Below are 12,340 nucleotides of genomic sequence, written 5' to 3'. Positions count from 1 at the left end.
GAGTTTTTTTCTTTGTCTTGAAGCTTTCATCAAACCTGTACATCTGCCTTTCTTTCTGTCTTCTGATTTCCTTTCTCTGTGGTACTTTTTCTTGGGCTAATAATTTCTCCTCATTTTTGCCTTTCCTGTTTATTACGTTCAGCAGTTTATTCTGAGAGTTCCTCTGTTATCTTAGTTGAACTGGAGGCAGTGTTTGAATCATTCTGAGGAACAGAATCTGGTGTTACTGGAGTTCTCTCACAGAAGATGCAGAGGTTTTCTTTTAAATAATCAGAAGGATGTTTTTTTCGGGAGCAGCTGTCTCATTTGAAGAATCAGCTCTGGATGAATTACTTCACTGGTTAAATCTTTGGTCACAGGTTTCCGTGTCTGCTCAGTGTATATTTCGGAGTTTGATTCATGAACACATTCCTTAAAGCTGGTGCTGGTGCACTTGTAGCGTTTGTCTGTATTCGGTGGTCTGATTAGCATCTCTTTGGCAGCAGCGTTTTCACTGTGAAACTCGATGGGCTGTAGCTCATAAGTGCAGGTTGGTGCGATGCTAAACATTCGGTACAAACATTTGATCCTGTCAATCATGTCATTAAGACGTGTGAACTTCAACATAACTGCAGTTCCACCACTTCACTTAGCGACAATGGCATACCAGTAGACTTACGTGGGTGAGGGTCAAAATATGCATATTCACCTGAAGTCAGCCTGCAAACGGCGATGACTGTTCCTCCCATGGACTAGCAAAGCGTAGCGAAACTCTGAAGCCAAACACTGTAGTCCTTGTTCAAGGCTCGGAAGTGACCTGTACCATCAATGTGCCGTAACGAGCAAACTGAGACATGTCACTTGATATTCACGTGTCTGCGGCTGGTGACCACTGAGGGAAGTCATCCAGGCTAGAAACACGCTGTTCAAAACCTCTCTGGCATCTGAGTACACTGCATGGCCTTTGTCCAACACACGGTTAAGATCTGCTCTTTGGTAATGAAATCATCCTCGTGTAAGAATGACAGGAAAACAAACTGTTAGCCATACATTGCTGATTACGGTACTTTCCATACCTAGGAGAAGCCTGGCTTCGGGCTGCACAGATGCTACTCACTCGTGGACGACTTTCACTGTTTGTAACCTGTACATGAGACTGTATGGAGCTTGTCCATCATGCTGTGTTTGTACAGTTAGCTGGGTTCAGTCTGGATTACCTGCATAACTTCAGGATCTGGGACAGACACTGAGGAACACCTCTCTTTACCACATCTGCATAAGACACTGTGGCTGTCTCTCCATCATGCTGTGTTGTTCAGTTACTGGGGTTCAGTCTGGATTACCTGCATAACTTCAGGCTCTGGGACAGACACTGAGGGAACACTCTCTTTACCACATCTGCATAGACACTGTGGCTGTCTGAACACTGCTCTGCACTTCTGTGCTGGGAAAGTTGAAACACACACCTTTACCTGCTCACTGCTCTGAGAAACATCACCTGTTCTTTCTCCTTCAGACGTCTAAGCTTCTGGGACTGCGACCTTTGACCTTTCTTGGCATTTTGCTGAAGTACACCTGGAGCTTATATGTGGTTATACACAATATAACAAAACTGAACCTTGAAACAGAAAAACGTATATAATCCTCAAGTTACTGTTAATCTGAGAAATGTACTATTATACTACTTTAAAATGTTTGTATGAATATAAATAGACGTTAGCTGATTTGTACTCCAAACTCAAAATAAAGGAAATTCAAAGTTCTCTGGAACAATTTGGTCCGTTTTATTGTAGCTCTTTTAGAAACTGTATAATTTTACTTATATTTTTTAACCAGACTGGTAAATAATTACAACTTCTGTAAAATGATATGCAGATAAATGTCAACAATCAACACGCTATAATAAAAGTCTTAGCTCTTAGTGGAGTTTATGTAAATCTTTCAGATATCTAAATTTAAATCAAATATATGGAGCTTTGGTGGTGTGGTGATAATGACAGGCGATGAGGATTCTTCAGCTGGATTTCTGCAGCAGTCAGGAAACAGGAAGTCTGGGTCCTCAGGCGCTTCTCGATGACAATACTAACTGAATACTTACACTGAGTGACAAATGGGTTGTCCTTAATAATAATACTATAAACTTGCAGTCAAATGTTATAGCCAATGAAAAAACTAACAGCTGGATCTAATTTATTATTTATCTGAATGTATGTATTCAAAATAACCAGATTATCTTATTACAATAAACTTATAAAAGGTGATATTTATACAATTGATCAAGTAAGCAACTAGCAGTCCAAACTAAAGTCTAATGCAAAATTAAAATGACAAATGTAGGGCTGTGTAACTAGTTTCTACTATAAGTTCTACTGTACTGTAATTCTACTACTGTTATATTCAACTTGTAATTTCCAGCAAATGACTGAATGTGAGAGAGCTTAATGACAGGAAAGAAGGAGCAGTGAGAGCAGAGATCTCTCAGAATTCTGTAACAGATAGATCAAGTACTGGTAACTTGGATTTCTGAAAACTTGGATTCTGAAAACTTGGATTCTGAAAACTTGGATTCTGAAAACTTGGATTCTGAAAACTTGGATTTCTGAAAACTTGGATTCTCATTAGATAGAGCATAGAGATAGAGGGATACAAGATGGAATGGCTGTCAAATAGATAGAGCAGTAGAGAAGAGGGATACAAGATGGAATGGTGTCAAATTAGATAGAGCAGTAGAGATAGAGGGATACAAGATAGAATGGCTGTCAAATTAGATAGAGTTGGGAGAGAGATAGGATAGACAGAATTGCTTATAATGATAGAGAGAGAGGATCTTCTGCAGCAGGTCACCTGTAAGACACAAAAAGCCTGGAATTAGTCGTATTTCCAATATGCTTGGATTTACCATATTCTTCAGACTATATGGCACACCTAAAATCCTGTCATTTCTCAAAACATACAATGTGCCTAATGTATCGATTCTGGTTATGCTTACTGACCTCGAACGGGATTTCTGTGGTACACAGCGCTCAAAATTCTGTCAAATATTTTAGTAAGACTTCATAAGCTACAAAGCTACGCTGCTTGATGTATTGTCAGAGCATTATGGCTACCATAGTCAGCACCTCGCAGAGTAATTTGTACGGTGCTTCAACATAACATTATGGTGTGTGTACAAGGACCTGGCATGTGCTAAGAGACATGCTTATGAAGCAGATTTCAAATTGATCAACCCATGAAGAGTTTGATGGATTTGTGGATGAGGAATGAACTGAAAAAGTGAGTGTATTGTTCTGTATTTTATGTGTTACAACTGAACAGTGTTGAGAGTTGTTTGTGAATGACTTGAATAAAGTTTGACTTATCTGACTGTTTGTTTGGCTTAATCTGCCTTAAAAACAGACTTGTTTATTGACGTTATGCCTTATAATTTCAAAAATACAGTAATGTAGGGCTTTAAATACTAAAGAGTTCTACAGTAAATTATTGGACTGAACAGAATGACAATGTTTAACAAATGATGGCGGAACTGTTATAAGGACATTTTTACATTCTATTAAAACAATAAACTAAGTCTATAAACTCAAACCAAGACGTGCTGCTACAGTAACTTACTGTAAATATTATATGGTCCAAATAAACCCGCACACTGAGGTTACAGCAGAGTTTCAGGCCTCCTGCTTTAAACACTTTATATCCATTAAACTCAAATTATTTATTGACTGGCCAAAAAGAACACAAACCTTTCTCACATTTGCCTAAAAACATCTTGATGATCAGCAAGAGCTGTGAAATGATTTCAAAACACTATTTTGGACCTTAATTAAGACAACTGAAGTTCAAACAGCAGTCGCTTTCTAAAATATCGGATTTGTGCCGTTCACACTGTCATACCATGATACCATCACTGATACCAACATGACAAAAAAATCTGATTTGATGCGCTTTCGCCTGCAGTGTGAACGTAGCCTTAGTCACTCAGGCAAAATACTTGTAGCGTTTTGACTTCATGCTAATTCATAAGTGGAATGAGAGAGAAAATAAAATCGATAGCTGTGGTGCTCTTAAGTGTTTAAGGTACCGCCTATACTCACACTTAAATCCACAAACATAAGGAGAAATCGAACAACTGCATAAAGATATCTCTGACATTTAACTATGTTTGGACTTGATAAGCCATCAAAAATTAAAATCAGACATTAATGGGCTATTAACTTCATTGACATTTTCAGGGGCAGTCAGTGGTCCTGTGTGGGGGCTTTGCTGCTACAGATTCTAAATCCTGACTATTTGTCTTTGCCCATGAGTGAATGGCAAGATAACACAAATAGCCAAACTACTGTAAGTAAATTACTAAACATTACCATTACTGTCTACTTACCAGCAAAGGCAAAGCCAAAGATCTGTTCACTCTATGTAACAAAAGACAAAGAACAAAAATACAGGCTCAGACAACTCCAATCAGCATTAGACAACAACAACTCTCCTCTGTTTTCTTTTTCCGCACCCTAATAAAGATGATCATCTTCATAAAGGTAATATGTAGTTTTATCCATTTGCAATAAGCCACACAAGTTTCTGAGTCATGTAATGCTCCAAAATTTAGGTTCAGTTACATAAGAGAGTAGATATTGTAACCAATGATTTGCTTCACCTAGCACTGCACACTTTATCAAATGGTGATGTCACAATTTAAAAGTAGGCAACAATCACAAATGATAGCTTGTATGGAATGTTTGTAGGCTTTAACATTTGAGGTGGCCTGCATTCAAATTCTATTGACACAATAAAAACAAACACTCTATAAACTTACACCAAGATGTGCTGCTACAATAACTTACTGTAAATATTAAATAGGTCCAACAAAACCAACACACTGAGGTTAGAGTAGACAGTTTCAGGCCACTCTGTATGTATTTTGGCAAAATGAGAAATTTGGAGACAGCTAGTTTCTACACAGCAGTTTCTACATATTTCAGTCATATTTGGGGCATGTTTGATACACAGCAATAAGCACTTCACTAAATCTATGATAAACTTATCATAGCTGATATTAAGGCCTAATTAGCAAAATTTAGTATGATGATAATTTCTTTGTAGATCATTTCATGATACAAAGAACAGAAGTGAGTGCTGTATCTGAGCTCTTCCATGTAAGATCTTTGCTGGATATTCCCACATTTCTTAAACAAACAAACAAACAAACAAACAAACAAACAAACATGACTTTCAGACACAGTTCATCTTTTGTAAATTAGGCCAGGATTATTTTTAAAAAAACAGCCTTGATAAAAATATCAGGCCACTATAAAATTTCTTATGTTTATGTTTTCATCCCACCTATATTTTGCAAGTCATTATGACAAATTACAAAAAGCAGTTTTCAGGCAGTGATTTAAGGAAAGAAGCTTTTGAAATCCACAATGCCCTACCACCAGTGGTCTCAAACTCTGGTCCTTAAGGCCTGGTGTCCAGAAACTTTTGTATGTGTCCCTGTTGCAACACACCTGCATAACATTAGTAGGTCATTAGCAAAACTCTACACAACCTGACTGCATGCTGAGGTGGTAATTCAGCCATTTGATTCATGTTATAGCAGCTCATGAGTGAATGAACATGATGTACTGAAAGTACTTTTAGAAGTACATTTTTCCAAACACTTAAATTACTTAAATTTTAGTAGTCTTAGGGGATGCCACTTCAGCATACAGTGAAATTCTATACTCTTACTAATGACCTACAAATGTTATTCAGGTGTTTTGTAACAGGGACACATGGAAAAGCTTCAGGACACCGGCCCTTGAAGAGTGGAGTTTGAGACCCCTGCCCTATGTGAATATTTAATTGTCCCTAAACTGCTAGTCATGAGCTGCTCTAATGTGAAACAAAGAGATATAGTTCTGTAAAGGTTTACAAAGAGATTTCTAAGGATTTGGAGACCCCAGAAAACAAAAACCCTCCCAGATGTTGTAGCTGAACAGGCAAAAACAAGTTGCCTAATAATATCTCGATGATAACCAAGAGCTGTGCTGACTAACTGCACTAAACTGAATCATCTATAGTGAGAGAAAAACACCAGCATTAAAGTCAAACATGGTGCTGTTACTGTGATGTCCCAGAGTTCCTTTACTACTTCAGGACCTTCAAGACCATCAACTCATCAGGTCCTGGGCTTAAGTTTAATCACACTTAGGATCTGAAGCACACAAGCAAGTCCAATTGAATGAATAAAACAAACTTTTGGTATAAACTAATCAGCCTGGACTTGAAATGAAATTAAGATACTTGGTATGACTTGAAAACCCTATATTGGGCCTTAATTAAGACTTTTTTCTTTTTTTGCCTGTCCTGTTTGGATCTAATTAAGACAATTCTGAAATTATAGTGGACCAAAATCAACCAGTGATGTAAACCAGTCATTACCAGTTACTGTAAATGCTTGATGATAATTGTTGCTATCGGGGCATCCACAGCTGGGTATTAGAGACCAACATGTTTTTACATTAGACCAGGTTGTTCTGGTTCAAAAATGAAATCATCACTTTAAAACTGCTTTTTGTATTTATCCAGGTCATCCTTGTTAGATGATTTGAAACATGTGAAAAAAGCATAAACAAAATAAATCTGCAAGGAAGAAAGACCTTTCTCAGCACTGTACCGCAGACAAAACCTTTACTTACCAGACTTGCGACGACCAGATCAGTATCCTAGAGAAAGGAAACAACACATCAGATCACTGTTTAATGACTTACTGTTGAACCTCTTCACACACAATCCAATTTACTGTGACATGAAATAACTAGTAAAATCCTCAATTTCTTCAAGCCTTTATGAACTCACTGTAGTCTGAAGAGGACAAACTTTAGTTACAGAGTCTCACATGGCGATAACATGTGTAATAAAGGCATGCATACTACAGAAGTGCAAAGAAGAGGCACCAATATTTGTTGGTACAGATTATGGCTTTTTAGCTCCATCATTTTCTATCACAAGTCAGTGCTTAATAAAGTGTGGAAAAACCACAACTGTTAGAATCAACGGAAAACCTCATCAGGTTTTAGTTCTGATCTGAATATGTAAATCCTAAAATACATGTAAATTTTGACATGTCATAGTAACAACAGTGGCACACCATTTTTGCAATTACAAAAATTATAATAAAAAGTCCTTCCATTGTACCTGTTGGCAGGAATCTTTTTTTTGCAATATTTCCCTTTTATATATAATTTTCAAACACATTGTATCAAGCAAATTATTAAGAAACTGATTTAAACTTAGTGTATTAGTGTATATAAATTACACACAGGCTTTAACATACACAACATTGCCTACTCACAACTCTGGTTCTCTGAGTTTTTTATTATTGCTTAAATGTTTAACCTACCACTTCTATTCACTCAGGCAAAAATACTTCTATAGTGGTCTGACTTTAATGTAATACATAAGCAGAATATGAGTGAAGATATAAATCAACAACTGTGGTGCTCTTAAGTGTTGAAGCTACCACTTACACTAACTCACCTAAAATGCGTTCATAGTTATGTCTGCTACGTAAATCCACAAAAAAAAGGAGAACACAAACAACTGTATAAAAACAGTTGTTCGTGTTGAAACATAAAAATCAGACACAAATGGCCTATTAAGCTTCAGGGACAGTCAGAGGTCATGTGTGGGGCCTTTGCTGCTACAAGGTATAAATTCTGACCATTTGTTTTTGCCCATCAGTAAATGGTAATGTCACAAAAACCAAACTATGTTAGGTAAGTTGCTAAACATGTTACACAGTGACAATGTCATATTACTGCAGTTACAATTGCTGCTTACTTACCAGCAAAGGCAAAACCGAAGTTCTGTTTCACTCTGTAACAAAAGAACAAAAATACAGAATCAGACAACTGAAATCAGCATCAGAGTCAATACTGCATCACAATCTGTAGTGAAAAAAAGAAATCAGTTAAATTCTTTGTTTACAACAGCTTTACTATAAACACCCCATCTTCTCTTTCTGCACCTTATTAAAGATTTCCGTCTTTATTAAGGTGATGTGTCGTTTTATCAATCTACAATAAGCCACAGAAATGTCTCATTAACGTAAAGCTCATACTTTGGTGCTATTGCATAACACAGCAGATACCACAAGCAATGATTTGCTCGCACTGCACACTTGATCAAATGATAACATCACAGTTTCAAAGCATGCAACAATCACAAATGATACTTGATACTATAAATGCTTGATGGTAGTTCTTGCTATCAGGGCTTCCACAGCTGGGTATTAGAGACCAGCATGTTCTCACATTAGAACAGATAGCTCTGGTTTGGTTTTCTCTGCTTCATATGTGAAATCATCACTTTAAAAATGCTTTTTTGTATTTATTCATATCATCCCTGTTAGATGATTTGAAACATGTGACTAAAAAGCATGAACAAAATAAATCTGCAAGGAAGAAAGACTTTTCCCAGCACTGTACCTCAGACAAAATGAACTCACTTTAGTCTAAAGAGTGCAAAATTTAATTGCAGAGTCTCAAATGGCCTTAACATGTGTAATAAAAACAATAATTACTACAGAAATGCTTTGATAAGCCTTTAAAATTAAAATTAGACATAAATGGCCTATTAAACTTCAGGGACATTTTTAGGGACACTCAGAGGTCTAGTGGGGGGGCTTTACTGTTTATAAATCCTAAATGTGTTTTTGCCCATGAGCAAATGGCAAGATATCACAAAAAGCCAAACTATTGTATATAAATTGCTAAACATGTTACACAATCCCAGTTTCATATTGCTTCAGTTACAATCACTGTTTACTTACCAGCAAAGGCAAAACCAAGCTTTATTTCACTCTGTGTAACAAAAGACAAAGAACAAAAATACAGGATCAGAAAACTCAAATCAGCATCAATACTGCATCACTCTGTTGTCAAAAAGATTCACTAAACTTCTTTGTTTACTACAGCTGGAATACAAACAACAACAACTCTCCTCTGTTTTCTTTGGTCTACATCTCATTTAAGATTGCAATAACACTCATACATGAAAAACTGCACGATATATTTTTAAGGCTTTAATATTTGAGGTGGTCTGCATTCAAATTCTACTTCCTAAAATATTATCAACTGCACATAGTATCATTAAATATGCTGTAGTTTTAAAATAAATATCTATGTACCATTCTAATAATAATAATAATATACTGCCATATTTTATTTATGTGAAGGTGGGCTGTTGTTTATTTCATTAATTTTCCACAAAGTGAGAATTTAAACTGTGCTGCAGATTTAGGTTGGCACAAACAAGCCTTTGTTAAACAGTTCTTAAAAATTAAAGTCTCCTGTTTAGGAGTTCTTATTATTCTTGAGCTATGTACACAGGTACTTTTGAAAATGGAGATTTTTCTATGCGTTTGCACCTTTCGTCCACACTTAAACGGCGTTTTCGGTGACTGAAAACGGAGATTTCTAAAAACGCTTGCCAGGATATTTTCGAAAACTCGGTTTTTGCATTTATGTGTGGACGAGAAAAAACGGAGAAAACGCAGCGTCAAAGATGTGCGCCTTTTTTGACGTCACACTGTGCGCCACGTTATTGTTTCGGTGAAATGCATTTCTACAATACGGTTACTGTTAATTGTACTCTCTGCAGTGTTTAAATGCTTACATATACACACACAGTTACTGTCCCCCCACACATATGACTCGGTTCTGCTTTTATGCCCCATCTTTGTTTGCTATTTCCCACTGAGGCTTCTAGACTTCTGATTGGCCAACATTTCTACACGGTTAGGAATATATCGCCACCTGTTGCTTTGGCATGTTCCTAGCAGAGTTTTCCTTCATTTCTGCATTTACGTGTGGATGGGATTGTTTTTTAAAACGAAAACGGAAAGTCTCAGTTTTCAAAAATACCCGTGTATGTGGGGACATAGCCTATGTTTAATCCTCAGTTTCTCCCTCCCTCCTTTCACTTAATTAACCCACAAGACCTGGACAAACGTGACTCTTTTTCTCCCGTGTTCGGTCAGAGGCGGTAAAATGGCTCCTTTGATCTTGCCGACAGCTGAAACTGAATCTAAGATGGCGGTTCGTTAAAAACTTTACAGCATAAAGAATGAGGCTGTTTTAACCAACTGATTTGTGAAGAGAACTAACTGCACCTTATTTAACAGACTGAAAAACACGAACACACCGAATGTAATTAATAAAACAACACAATAACCGTGGTTTACAGTCAAATGAATTATCTTCATTTCACACTGGGCTCATAAGAACGCTAGTCGTTAGCATTGGGTTGTTAGCGTTAGCTCATCAAACACTGCTTTTACATACAAAAATGACAATTTTTCACTAAAAAGCAACCATTGTGTTACTTTAACATGAGTTATACCTCGGCTGGCTTTATAAATCACTAACAAGAACTTGTTAAATCGCGCAAACAGAGTATAGACATTTAGGAGAGGAGAGGAGAAGCACAGGCGCAGCACTCACCGAGAGCGGACTCAACGAAGTGTACGGAAAGGCGGATGTCCGGCAGTCAGGTAAAAGATGAGGCGTTCACGGGTAGTAGGAAATTCCAGTATTACACACAATGGGCATTGTAAACATCAAAAATGTAGGTAATTTTAAATATTTTATACAATATTTATTTGCTACAGAAAAAAACTAGCAGAACTTTAATTCTTTAAGTTGAATAAATATTATTAGAAGGCTCTTCTCCTGAACACCAACACCAAATAGCTGGTGATAGAGTTCACCAGACCTAAAAAAAAACAAAAAAACAACCAGTCCAGGACTCAGATATGAATGGCTGGTTGGGAAGCCATGCAGGCCCTGATATGTAAACTTGAATATTACAGTTCTCACAGAGGATTGACTCCCTGGGGACCTACCACAAATATATAGAAATACTATGATTACCCAGAAATACTACATTTAGTAGAAATACTATGTTTTAGCACAAATACTCTGGTTTTGCACAAATATTATAACATAGCAGAAATACAATTACCGGTATATAGCAGAAATGCTATATTTAGAAAGAAAAATATAATATAGTAGAAATACTATGATTTAGCAGAAATACTACAATATAGCATAATAACAATGATTTAGAACAAATACTATGATTGAGCAGAATCAGAATCAGAAAGGGTTTTATTGCCAAATGTTGAGCAGGTTTACAACATTAGGAAATTGCTGCAGTGCTTAGTGCAAACATACTGTCATAAATAACGCTTAAATAGACATGAAAAAAAAAATAAGACTAAGAATTAAAAGTGCTAAGTAGATAGATATATACATGAGTGCAGGTGGTGATCAGTGCCAAACATGGAATGATGCAGTGAACACAGAGTAGGGTCATGTGTTAGTGGTGGCAACAGTCATACGGTTATTGTTCATGTGTCCAACAGCAGACGGGAAGAAACTGTTCTTATGGCGAGAGGTTCTGGTGCGAATGGACCGGAGCCTCCTGCCTGAGGGGAGCAGGTCAAACAGACTGTGTCCAGGGTGAGAAGGGTCAGCTGAGATCCGAGCTGCATGCCCCAGTGTCCTGGAGGTGTACAGGTCCTGCAGAGATGGGAGTCTGCAGCCAATCACCTTCTCAGCAGAGCGCACAACACGCTGCAGTCTCTGTTTGTCCCTGATAGTGGCTCCAGCGTACCACACGGTGATGGAGGAGGTGAGGATGGACTCGATGATTGCAGGGTAGAATTGCATCATCGTCCGTGTTGGCAGGTTGAATTTCTTCAGCTGAGTCAGGAAGTACATCCTCTGCTGGGCTTTCTTAATGACGGAGGTGATGGTGGGCTCCCACTTCAGGTCCTGGGTGATGGTGGTACCCAGGAAGCGGAATGAGTCCACAGAGGTGATGAGGGTGTCAGTCAGGATGATCGGGGGGAGTGGGAATAGTAATAGCTTAAGTGAAAATACTGGAAAAGTAATATGAATAGCAGAAAAAAAACTAATTATTGTTCACCTGTGGAAAAAAAAAGAAAAGAAATACAAATAAATTTGGAAAAAAACCAAGAAAAACCAATAGATGAACACAAAATCAAATATGGATACAGAAATGTAAAGAGAGAGACACACACACAGGGTCTATGCCAGTCAACCATTCTGAATATATTATATTTTTATCCAACAATGAGATGCTGCCCTAAAGAGGGTCTCTCTCTCTCTCTCTCTCACACACACACACACACACACACACACACACACACACAGCAGCAGCAAATGAACAGGGGCTGTTAACAGCATGTTTCTTACTCAGTCAAACAGCTGTGAGCTGCTGAATTTGAATCCACCAATCAGAGAGGTTGTGTATTTTCTTCCCGCCAAAACTGGTGCACCAAGTGCAGGGTTTTACA

At 37.5% G+C, this 12,340-nt stretch overlaps 1 long non-coding RNA gene across 3 annotated transcripts; it reads right to left on the bottom strand.

Moving 5' to 3' along the window:
* Nucleotides 1–2,382: 2,382 nt before the first annotated feature.
* On the bottom strand, nucleotides 2,383–10,722 carry LOC102080350 (uncharacterized). Of its 3 annotated transcripts, none has more exons than XR_002061102.2 (6): nucleotides 10,461–10,722; nucleotides 8,789–8,819; nucleotides 7,802–7,833; nucleotides 6,654–6,680; nucleotides 4,355–4,385; nucleotides 2,383–2,823 (listed from the first exon to the last, which is right to left on the bottom strand). It is a non-coding gene; the product is annotated as an uncharacterized LOC102080350 (long non-coding RNA). The 3 variants fall into 3 exon arrangements; XR_003217948.1 differs by lacking the exon at nucleotides 10,461–10,722 and adding an exon at nucleotides 9,959–10,454; XR_002061103.2 differs by lacking the exon at nucleotides 10,461–10,722 and adding an exon at nucleotides 10,360–10,427.
* Between the last annotated feature and the right edge of the window lie 1,618 nt (nucleotides 10,723–12,340).

Source organism: Oreochromis niloticus, unplaced genomic scaffold (assembly GCF_001858045.2).
Source record: "Oreochromis niloticus isolate F11D_XX unplaced genomic scaffold, O_niloticus_UMD_NMBU tig00003539_pilon, whole genome shotgun sequence".
NCBI lineage: Eukaryota > Metazoa > Chordata > Actinopteri > Cichliformes > Cichlidae > Oreochromis > Oreochromis niloticus.
Note: the sequence above shows the minus strand (reverse complement) of the source record. Positions and strands in the feature narration are given on the sequence as shown.